This window comes from Palaemon carinicauda, chromosome 12 (assembly GCF_036898095.1).
Source record: "Palaemon carinicauda isolate YSFRI2023 chromosome 12, ASM3689809v2, whole genome shotgun sequence".
Classification (NCBI taxonomy): domain Eukaryota; kingdom Metazoa; phylum Arthropoda; class Malacostraca; order Decapoda; family Palaemonidae; genus Palaemon; species Palaemon carinicauda.
In genome coordinates, this window is record NC_090736.1 from 41,537,974 (window position 1) to 41,550,955 (window position 12,982).

The window sequence follows — 12,982 nt, forward strand, 5'->3', positions numbered from 1 at the left end:
CTTTGCGAATAATTTTTTGCTTATTTGAGTGCTCCTATTTCTCGCGTTATTTTGAGCTTTTTGCTTCGTAATAACGTTATTTGTAATAAGTGGTGTTTACTATTTTGTTTAGAAAATTTTCATTTGTGTATTGTATTAATCATACTTTTTATATATTTTGGTGCCTGTTTGTTTATTTGTAGTCATAATGGCTGAATTGGTAGTGCTAATTGGTCAGCGTAAGATTATTAGGAAGAAGGTTACAGATTGTGCCAACCGTTCCTCGCAGTACCCTTCATTAGATAATACTGTTAAAGTATCTGAACGAGCTGTTCTCCTGGATTATAGGAAGCGATTAAGTGACTTGGATTCTAAAATACAGACTCTAAAATTATCAGGGGAATTTAGAGAGGAGGATTTGGAAGCTGAGCTTTCAGCATGTCAATCTTACCATGATAAGATTTCAGGTATTTTGCCTTTGTTGGATGTAAGTGTAAATGCTGGAAGCCCTCCACTTTCATTAACTACTGATATTGCTAGGAGTCTTTTGAGGCAACCTACTGCCCCTCTGCCAAAATTCCAAAGTAAGGAAGGTGAGGATTTTTTGAAATTCATTAGAGAATTTGAAACCACGACTCAGAGTTTTAATTATCCAGACAGAGACTTGCTCTTACTTTTGAAACAACAAGTAGAAGGTAGGGCTAAATGTTTACTTGGATCATTGGAGGCCGACAAACAAAGTTACAATGATGCCAAAGACTTACTGACTAAGGCATTTGCCTCGACTGAATTACGGAAATCGGCTGTAATTAAGAAATTGACTTGTCTGAATCTCAAAGAAGGAGAGGACCCTTTTGTCTTCATATCAGAACTTAGAAATATAGTCGAAAATTTCAAATATTTGCATATTGATGTTGAGGAGGTTGTTAGATATTTTGTTTGGTCTGCAATGAATGATAGATTTAAGTCTCATCTGGTTCATATCACTAATGTCACTCATCCATCACTTCAGCAAATTGTAGATAATTTCTTTACAGCATGTGAAAGGTATGAACAGGGTCAGACGAAAGGTAAATTGTCTGTCAGGGATAAAGTTGTAACTCATTCAAAGCCAATACAGGAAAAGACTAGTACCATGGCTCTTAAAACTAAGACTGTTCCCGCCAAAGCTTGTAATTTTTGTTCCAAGGCCTGTATTTCTAACAATGGTCATTTAAATTACAAGTGTACTAAGTATGCTACCCCTTCTGATAAAATTTCTTTATTAAATTTGCATAAAGGTTGTGTAAAATGTGGTAATTTTAATCATTTCACTAAAGCATGCAAGTTCAGATTTCGAAGACCCTGTTCACATTGTTCGCAGTATCACATGGAATATCTTTGTGGGAAACTAAGTCCTGACAGGTGTAATAGTAAAGAGGAGTCTTCCAATGAAGCAAGCAGTGGGATAGCAGTATTGCCAAATGTTCCCACAGGTTCAGTTCTCCCTACTTGCACATTTTGTGTAAATGGTCAAAATAAGCTTTACAGCGGTCTTAAGGATTCAGGATCACAAAATACTTTTATATCTAGCAAGCTAGCTTCCTCTTGTAATTTAAGGGTAGCCTCCATGTTACAAGGGTGATTTTTGCCAATTTTTTTTCTTTGCTAAAAGTCTTCCTTTTGCCTATCAGAAGGCCATGATATGTGTAGAATTCATCTCCAACCTCTATAATGCTCCCCTGGTCATCAACGCCCCCCTTATGTTAATAGTAAAAATACGAAATATCATTAGTAATTGTCTAATTTTTATAGTTTACCCCTTAAAAACTGTTCAAAGTCGTTTTCTCATATCAGTGACATCAAGGAAAATGGGCTCAGGGGTGACTATGATTTTATATCCAATATTCTTATCATCAGACAAAAATCGTAATTTCTCGTTTTTTCTTTTTCGGGAGAGGGGTGTATTTCTTTGCTTGTCCTGCTCTTATGCCTTAAGTAATATAATATTTAGATGTTTTAGGCCATCAAGTGACATAATACCTACAAAAACACAGAAGGTTTTTTCCCTAAATCGAGATTTTAATTTTTGGTGATTATTTATTTCTAGGTATCCCTCCATCACCAGCCGGGCTTTCACTAAAGTTATTGCTCGTTTTTTTCTTGCTGTGTGCTTATTTACTGTTCGATTTTGATAAAACTTTGTGTGCTTGTTCCAGGTGGATAAACAAACATAATGACAGAGCGAATTATTCAAGACATTAGTTTCTCATTGGTCACCAAATAACCTTCAAGTCGCTAGCTCCGATTTTCACATTTTTATTCATAAAATCCTTTATTTTCCCTGTAGGATGATAAAACTTACAGAGGATATGCCTTATTACAGTGCTAATGATGCCTGAAACTTTCATTAGCGTGTCTTGATTAGTGTATTTTTGGGAAATATTTTTTACGATTCAGGGTGGCCCATCATGGAGCCTACCTTAAAGTCTTTGACTACCAATGTTAAACTTACTGTGAAAGGGTTTAATGGTCAAAAGGAATATTCTACTAGTCTTGTTGAAGTTCCTATAAAGCTGGGGAATGAAATTTTTGCTATTTCTGCTTTAGTTGTACCCTCTATAAACCTGCAATTAAATTTACCTTGTCTTGGTCAGGTAGTTGGTATAATGCAGAGTAAAAATTTGGTATTTGCTGACAAGCTTTTATCAGCCAATTCTCAGGTCATTGCTGACGTTCAGCTTTTGGCAGGAGTAGATTTTTCACATTGTCTTTTGGGAAGAGATATAGTGATAGGGAGTCCTAATTCGTCTGTGTATATTGAGACTACTTCAGGAATAATGCTGATGGGGAATGTTGATAGGTTCCTAATTAATCTTACTTCACTTAATGGTAAAGATAGTTTAGCCTCGAAACCACTAATGGGCGAGAATTCTAATGCTGGAAAAGGTACATATTATAATATCCCTTGCCATTCTTATTTTCTAGCTACTACTGTATCTATTAATGATGAATTTAACGAGCTCAATGACATGACGACAAATTGTTCATTCACTGTACTTTCAGATGAAGGAACTATTATTGATAGGAAACTGCAAGAAGCAACTGATCAAATCCTGAATATGGAGAGCCTATTTTATGTGAAATATGATCAGAAAGTTTACAGTGATGCATCTAATCAGCTCAATAATTCTCTCGTGGATTACACTTTGAGAAATTTGCACACGAGAAGTGATGGACGTATAGTTGTTCCCTTGTTATGGAATGGGAAGGTATCACACCTTCTTTCGAGAAATGAGTCTCTTTCCAAGGCTATTCTTCAATCTAATTTGAAAAAATTACTTCGTAAGAAAGGTTCCTTGCAGTTAAACTGGTGGATAATTGCATAAAGGAGCAATTAAGTATGGGAATTATTGAACCAATTTTTGACTTGGATGTATTTAAGGCTGAATACCCTAACTATTCATTCTTATCTCATATGCCAGTTTTTAAACCATTAAGGGAAACTACGAAATGTTGCATAGTATTTCTTTCTAATTTGCAGGAATCCTATATGAAACTGTCATTGTCACATAATCAATGTATGTATGCTGGGCCTAACCTAAATCAAAAGCTTTCATCTGCATTTCTTAATATTAGGTTTGATGAAAAAATTTTAATTTTTGATTTGAAAAAAGCTTTCAATATGTCGGCTTTAAGTGAAATTGATCAGTCTAGACTATTGTTCTTTTGGTTTCGGAATGTTAACGCAGGTGATTACACTCCTGTTGCTTATAAAAATGTCAGGCTTTCATTTGGACTTCGGTGTAGCCCATTTCTTTTGATGGCTTCATTGTATTATATGTTAATTTTAACTTCCAGTAATGATTCAAGAATTGATGAACTGAAGAAACTTATTTATGCCTTAATATATATGGATAATGGTGCTATTACCATGAGCAGCTCTGATGACCTGAGGTGGGCCTACAAGCAGTTAGATGACATATTCAGACCCCTTAAATTTGAAACTCAGCAGCTGATAACCAATGATATTGATCTGCAGTCTGACATAGATTAGTCAGTTCTTACTCCTGAAGTCAATAAATTGTTTGGGCTTGAATGGAATAGACTTTCGGATGATATTTTCACTAGGCCAATTAACCTTGACCCAGGAGCTAACACTAAAAGATTAATTCTAAGGTCCATTGCATCCCAGTTTGATATATTTGGTTTCAACTTGCCTTTATTTAACCGATGTAGGCTTTATATGCATAATTTGCAGTGTCAAAAGGGTTTGAATTGGGATCAGACTCTTAACAGTCAACAGCTCAAAGACTGGAAGAATATCTGTAGGCAATGTAATTCATCGCCCCCTCTCAAAGTAACTCGGTTTGTGGGTTGAAGGGATGGTGAGTATAATATAATTGTTTTTACTGATGCCAGTTGTGACATATATGGGTGTGTCATTCATCTACTGAATGTTGAGTCTAGCAAACTTACCTTTGTTAATGCTAAAAATCGGTTGGTTAATACCCAATTGAAAGGTAAATCCATACCATCTTTAGAGATCCACGCCATTAATTTAGGAGTTGAACAATCTATTGATCTTTATTTGGATCTTGCTGGTCCCAGTTGCATAAAACCTATAAAGGTGACAAAGATTTGTCTATTTTCAGATTCTTCTTGTGCCCTGCAATGGTTAATAAGTTCTTCTCTTCAACTTAAGAAAATGAACCAATGTTCTACTTTTGTAATGAACAGAATTTACAGCATAAAAAAACTTTGTGAAACCTATACTGTTCAATTTGGGTTTATTAATGGAAAGGAAAATCCTGCAGATATGGTAACTAGGTGCACGTCATATAAAGTGTTGATGAAATCTTGTTTTCTTTCAGGCCCGGACCTGACTAATATTCGGACACCTGACATGCAGTTCTCTATTCCTAAAGAGTGTTATCTTTCAGGAAATTACTTGAATATTTCTAATGTTCCTTTAGTTAAGAGAGAATGCTTGGTTAATATTTCTGATTTTTCAGACTTCCGAAGACTGGTTTGGCTGTACCGTCGGTGTATAATATGCATATACAAATGGAAATCTAAAATGAAAAGGGAAGTTAAGGTACAAGAAAAGAATTTTTTCTCTTTAGCTCTTGTCCATTTAATTTTGAATGATCAACAAAATCACTTTGCTGATGTTTTAGAGCATTTTTCCAAAGGTTTTTCTGCAGTAAAGGATATACTAGGTATAGTTTCTCAGTTGAATGTGTTTGTTGATAACAATGGCATTTTGAGAGTGAAGAGCAAATTTAAGAATGAGAAAAAATTTCCTATTCTATTATCTAGGGACAGCCATTTAACTAGGTTAATTGTACTTGATATTCATCATAAATTAGCTCATTCTGGGTGCTATGCTGTTCGTGCTGAACCCAGAAGATACTATTTTATTCCTGGAAATTTTTCATTGGTAAAAAAGATTTTGAGGCAATGTGTTCACTGAAAAAGATTTAATGCACGACATGTTAATTTAAATCAAAACTGTTATAGGGAATTCAGGGAAGACCCACCAGCTGTACCTTTCGGCAATATTTTCGTTGATTATATAGGTCCTTTTACAGTTAAACTGGAGAAAGAAAATGTTAAGGTATGGCTATTATGTTTTGCTTGCACTTGGTCTCGTGCAGTTGATTTGAAAATTTGCAGAACACTTAGTGTGCCGGATTTTCTTAGGGCATTTTCTATTCATTGCTTCGAATTTGGCATTCCACAGTTATGCATTAGTGACCTAGGGTCACAAATAGTTGCAGGAGCTAATGTTAAAACTTCGTTTTTGAATGATCCCCACACTCAATTGTATTTTGAGGAGAGAGGTGTTAAACCTTTGACTTTTCAACAGTATTTTAAAGGGTGTAGTCAGTTAGGCTCCATGGTCGAGGTTTGTGTCAAGTTAACAAAGAGGCTTCCATATGGGTCCATCAAGAACAATATTCTTTCTTTCTTTGATTTTGAGTTTACTGTGTGTCAAGTTGTCCACTTGGTAAACAAACGGCCAATATCTTTTAAAGAGGCTCTTAGGGATAGTGCAGTGGAAGACCTTCCTGAACCAATAACTCCCGAAATGTTAATAAGAGGGTATGAGTTTTCTTCCCACAATATCATTCCAGATTTATCACCTTTACCTGAGGATGAAGAATTTGTTACTTGTGGAACTACTAATAAATTTGAACAGTTGTTTAGGATTAGGAGTAAACCTTTAGATATTTACCATCATGAGTTTATGCAGACCCTTTTAAGCCAGGCGGTTGATAGAAAGGGTAGATATCGCCCTGTGACTCATCATCCTCTAAAAGCAGGTGACATTGTTTTAATTAAGGAAGACAATGCGAAGATTAACAACTATCCTCTAGGTTGAATAAAGGAAACTTTCACAAATGATATTGGGGAAACTACACATGCAATAGTTTTAAAAGGCCGTACCAGACAAGTTTGTAAACTCATTGTTAATAATCTAATACCTTATCTTTCCTTAGACGATGATGTGGACTTGAAGTCAAATGATTTGCACAACATTGACAAATTATCACCAGCTTCTGAGAGGCCTAAAAGAAAAGCTGCTGTGGAAAGCCGGAGGAAAACATCTGAAATGTGGAATTTATAAACTGATAAATTGAAATTTGTATGTAGTGTAAATAATGTTGTTTGGTAAAATCCAAAAAATCTTTTTGGATTCGTTCCCCTGCAGTGTACTGAAATTCCAAATGGAATTTGTATTTTGTTTTATATTATTTTATAGTATATTTTGCTTTAAGTAGCATCGTTCTGAAGAATGACAGCTCCATCCATCCGTGCGGGGATTACAGGCTCCTGAACATGCAAACAGAACTGGATCACTACCCCCTCGCAAACATCGACAACGTGACCTCCTACCTGCACAAAGCGAAGGCTTTCTCTACGCTCGACCTCCTGAAGGGGTATTATCAGGTGCCTATGAACCCAGAAGATATCCCCAAGACTGCCATCATCATTCCATTTGGTATATACACCTTCAATTACTCCTGTTTTAGCCTTCGTAATGCTGGGGCCAAGTTTCAACGTCTCATGGATGGCATCTTAGGGGACCTCTCTTTCTGTGTATGTTATGTGGACGACATGCTTGTGTTCTCCTCTTCAAAAGAAGAACATCTCAGTCACCTGAGCATCGTGCTCGACCGCCTGGAACAAAACGGCCTTGTAGTCCGGTACGACAAGTGTACCTTTGGCGCCAACGAAGTGTTGTTCTTAGGGCACCGCATAACTCCTGAAGGAGTCCATCCCCTCCCTGAGAAGGTAGCAGCCATTCAGGACTTCCCCGCGCCCTTGACTGTCAAAGCTCTGCAGGAATTCTTGGGCATAATCAACTATTATCACCATTTTCGGCCAGCCATTGCCACCACTCTTGCTCCCCTCTACGCCTCCCTCAAGGGCAAGCCAAAGAACCTGAAATAGGGTCCCTTTCAAGAAGCAGCCTTCTGCAATGCAAAGAAAGCCCTATCAACCGCTGCGGCTCTCACTTTTCCTATGCCACATGCCCCTCTCCTTCTCTCCACCAATGCCAGTGACGTAGCTATTGGCGCAGTACTCGAGCAGGTGGTCAACGGCTGGGCCCCCCATTGGCCTTCTTCAGTAGAAAACTGTCCAAGGCCGAATTGGGTTATTCTACCTCCGGTTACAGATTGCTGGCGTTGCACTTGGCTGTCCATCACTTTCGCCATTTCTTAGAAGGTACGCCCCATCTTTTGCACAGACCATATGCCTCTGGTGCACGCCTTCACTCAACAGTCTAACGCCTGGTCTGCCTGTTAACGCCGACATCTCTCCGCCGTGGCTGAATACAATTGCAGCCTTCAATACGTCCCTGGGAAAATGAATCCTGTTGCCGATGCCCTGTCAAGAAACACGTGGGCTGTCGTTCAACTGAGATTGGATTAGAACGTCTTGGCTGAAGCCCAACGACAGGATCCAGAGTATCAAGCCTGTAGGACATCCTACACTTCCCTCCGTTGGGAAGACTTCCCCCTCGAAGACTCAAACACCACCCTCCTCTATGACGTCAGTACTGGTAGACCGCGACCTTGGATTCCTGCTGCCATGCGCCGGCAGGTGTTTGATTTCATTCATGGCCTTTCACATCCCTCGTACCGTTCTACTGCACAGCTGCTGAAGACAAAGTTCATTTGGCACGGCATTTTTAAGGATGCTAAGGATTGGGTCCGCGCCTGTACTTCTTGCCAAACTTCCAAAGTACATCGACACACGGATTCAAGAGTGGGCACCTTTCCTCAACCTCAGCGTCGTTTCGCACACATTCACGTCGACGTTGTAGGCCCACTACCCACATCACAAGGACATCGTTACCTGTTTACAGTCATCGACCGTTCCACTCGTTGGGCTGAAGCCATTCCCATGGAAACTGCAATGTCCGCTTCATGTACTTCTTCCTTACTCTCAGGATGGATTGCAAGATTTGGTATCCCTGAGCATATTACTTCTGACCGGGGTACCACTTTCACCTCTCAATTATGGACTTCATTAGCGAATCTTCTGGTCATCAACCTACATCAGACAACTACCTACAACCCGCTGCCAATGGAATGGTTGAACGTTTTCATCGCACCCTCAAAGCAGCTTTGATGTCCCGCTGCAAGGATTCCATTTGGTTTACTCACCTTCCCTGTGTCCTCCTGGGACTAAGGACCACTCCTAAAGATGCCCTTAAGGAGAGGGACTTTAAGAAGAGGAGGAGGACCATCTTGAGGAAGCTGGTCACCCTTAATGGTGGAAATCTGCGGATCCCAGAGGTCCGCCAGGAATACATTAACATTTCCAGCTACGTCCCTACACCAGCACAGGAGCAGATCCTCAAGATGGGCCTCAACTGCCACTTCATCACCCAACCGAGACCAACTGACAAGCGCCTGGAGATGGAATTAATCCTAGATTCCATCCTCAAACTCCAAGAACGTGGTGCCCTCCGGACGACTGACGCCCTTCAGCCGCTTCTGCTCGCCGAGGCCCTTACTGATAGGGGCAGATACAGCAGTGGCATTGTTTCTAAGGAGATGAGAGCTGCTGCTAAAGAGCTCAAACGAGTAGCTGATGTTACCGTCCGTCGGGCCGACAAGACAGCTGCCTTTTTACTCATCAACACTCAGGAGTACCACGAGAAATTGGACGCCATCCTCGCTGACCTGACCAAATTTGAGCGCCTCACGAGCAACCCTGTTGAAGACATCAAGAGGGAGGCAAATCGCACCATCGAGGCCATTAATGCTACAACTAACGCCATACACCTGCCCATGATTTCGGGAGATTATGGACTTGGTTACCTCTACGGCAATGTTAAAACCCACAAGCAAGGCAACCCACTTTGACCTATCATCAGCCAATGCCCTACGCCTACATACCAGCTGGCCAAGAAACTGAACACGATTATGTCGCCATATGTCCCTGACCGCCACTGTGTGGCCTCCTCTGCCGAATTCCTAGAGAGGATCAAGGACGTCCGCGACGAGGGGGTCATAGCATCGATGGACGTCGAATCTTTGTTCACTAATGTCCCTGTTGACGAAACCATCGACCCTATCGCCGATAGAGTCTACAGGGATGACATGACTCCCGAATTGAATATCCCAGAGCAAGCCCTTCGGACCCTCCTTGCCATCTGCACTAAGAAGCCCCCTTCACTACTCACCGTGGGCACATATACTTGCAAAAGGATGGCGTGGCGATGGGCTCGCCCTTGGGCGTACTCTTTGCTAACTTCTACATGGGAGTAGTAGAGGAGAGGGTATTCTCCCAACTCGAGTGCCCCATCGCTTATTTCCATTATATTGACGACACTTTCATTAAAGCTACTTCCACCCAAGCCATCGAAAACCTAAGGAGGACCTTTGAGGACAACAGCATCCTCCACTTCACCCTTGAGAACAGCGTCGACAAACGCCTCCCGTTCCTGGATGTCTTGATTTCTTCCACCAACGAGGGATTCCAGACCACCGTCTACACTAAGCCCACAAATCTCGGCATGTGTTTAAATGGTGAAATTGAATGTCCTGCCCGCTACAGGGCCTCGACCATCAAGGCCTTTGTACGCAGGGCCTTGTCACACTGCTCGTCATGGACTGACACCCACAAGGAGTTGGAGAGGGCGGCATAGGGCCTCATCAGCAATGGCTACAGCAACAAGCAAGTCCAGCGTGAAGTGAGGATAGCTATAGACAAGTGGTATGGGTCCTCTGCGGTGGAAGTGTTCGACAGCGCCAGCCAGGGGTCCGACAGCACTAGAGATAGGTCCGACAACCCCACCAATGGATCTATAGACATCAAGCTTTACTACAAAGGCCTCGTGCACGCAGAATATCAGCGGGATGAGAAGGCCATTAAAGACATCATCACTAACAACGTGTCACCCACTGATGAGACCACGAAAGTGAAACTCATCATCTATTACCAGACTGAAAAAACCCGCAGCTTGATCATGAGAAACAATCCAGCGCCCCTGAGAACGATCCTCTGAAGAAGACAAATGTAGTCTACTCTTACCAATGCCCAGTCCGAGGATGCCCCGGCAAATACATAGGTATGACTACTATGAAACTTTCGAAGAGGATTTCGTGCCACGTCCAGCAAGGTGCTATAAGAAATCATGCTCTACAGCAACATAACACCCAAATTAGCAGGGCAGATATCGTCGCCAATACCAAAATTATCGGCAGTGCCCCTGACAGCAGGCGCCTACGAATATTGGAAGCTCTATTAATCCAGAACGAGAAAACAGCATTGAATACGACCCAAGAGATGTTCCTCCTACCATCCTGTCAACGTACTAACGCTAGGAACCAGGAACAAGACCCCCAGAACGATGACAACCCCGATCCTGCCACCCCAACAAATGGAGAAATCGTCTGGCCGAATGCCGATTTTGGCGGCGAACATGGTCCGGAATTCCAGTCTGCTGAGCGTAGGAATGGGCTGCCTGACTTTGATCCCGTTTCGGCTCGCGTCTCAGCCAATCAGGGAGCTCGGGTACCTCTCTCAGCCCAGTCCACTGAACGAGAGAGGAGACTGCCTGACTTTACGGCTGGGTCAGCGCGCGTCTTGACCAATCAGGATTCAGAATTCCTTCCTACCTCTCAGCCTGGGAGGCAGAGCCAAGCTTGTCGTACATCTGCCACCCGAGCCTATAACCTCCGATCGACCAATCAGAATTTGGGGCCCCTCTCTACGAACCAGAGCCGGGATATATAAGGACCCAGATCCAGCCAGAGCCTCACTTCTCGCCTGAAGACGGAGCAAGCAGTTCCGAAACGCGTCGCACTCCACTCCTGACTTCACCTGTTGTAATTTTTGAGTATTACTTGTACTTGTATTAATTACATCCAGCCTTAACCTGAATTGTATCCTTCACCCACCTGATGACCTTCGCCACCTTGCTAGCTGAATGTAGCAACCCTGAAAAGAGAATTGTCTGTAGAATCGAGAAATTGGACAAGAAATTGAATTCTGCCGATGCAGCCATAGTATTCAACTCCACCTGTTTGAAGGAGGGTCTCCTAACCAAGATATTATTATTATTGTTATTATTATTATTATTATTATTGAAAAAAAATAATAATAACAAAAACACTCAAGTTAGAATATTTTAATTGACCTTTTAAATTTAATCCTAATATGAAAGAATAAAAATGGGGTATATGTTGAAATTAGTAGCGACGCTAGATATTTTGTGCTTAGACCTCGTAAGCTAGACTGATCATTAACTTCAGCACTGTTAAATAATTTCAGGGTTGTTGTGGCCGATTGGGTAACGTCTCTGACTGGGGAATACCACACTGGGGTTCGAGTTCCGCTAAAACTCGTTACTTCCTTTGGTTGCTGCAACCTCACCATCCTTGTGAGCTAAGGATTGGAGATTTAGGGGAGCCTGTAAGTCTATCTGCTGAGTCATCAGCAGATATTGCCTGGCGCTCCTTGGTCCTAGCTTGAGTGAAGAGTGTCTTGGGGGCTTATCATATGTGTATATGGTCAATATCTAGGACATTGTCCTGCAGGCTTTAAACCTTTATAGCTTTCATCTTCAATTAACATGCAATTTCTCTGAATACAGGTGTTGGCAAAAAAAGTTTTAGTAAAGAAAATAGGTTCCCTCGCTAGTTAGGTGTTTAGTTAAAGTCTATATGAGCATTAGTCGTTTAAAGGTAGTAAGTATATGTGGATGTTTATATAAGTAGTATGTTTTCATTTATGTTATGGTATAAGTGACATATTATTTGAAGAATATAGGTGGCATGAAAAATAATAATAATAACAATAATAATAATAATAATAATAATAATAATAATAATAATAATAATAATAATAATAATAATAATAATAATAATAATAATAATAATAATAATGAAAACAGTTACGCTCTAGCAAAGGAAGTAGACAAAAACCCCTAATCTTGAATAGTTTTTGAAAAATATATTTTTCCAGCAATAATAAATTCTTCACCTCTCAAGAGCTATTGTCCGTTGGCCCGGGCGAATTTAAGTGTGAATTAGGTTTTGTCTGCCCTGTTTATGTATGCTGGCCTTGGTAGTTCTTCTCACCCAAAACATCCATTTCCATCGACATGTGAGATGTTTCCTAATAGCTCCCCCCTGGGTAGAGAGAGAGTAGAGCTAAGCGAGAAATGTCCATAATTAGCTTCTCTAATTATTTGAAAATTGACTTTGATGTAGAATTCAGCAATGCTATCTTCCCTCCCCCCCCTTTTTTTTCTTTTTTTTTTTAGTATTATTGCTTTTGGGCGATATTTTGTAAAGAACAATTTACAGTGTGGTTATTATATGGTAGTTATATTAGATGATTATATAATTTTACTCTTTATAATTAATCATTAAAGCAATATTCCGCTAGGTGTTTCAGCTTCTGAAATATTAAAATCCTGTTTATGCAAATTCCTGGCTGTTTCTTTCCGGAAATAAAAGATGGGTTTGTTTTATAATACATATTTATTTGTGGC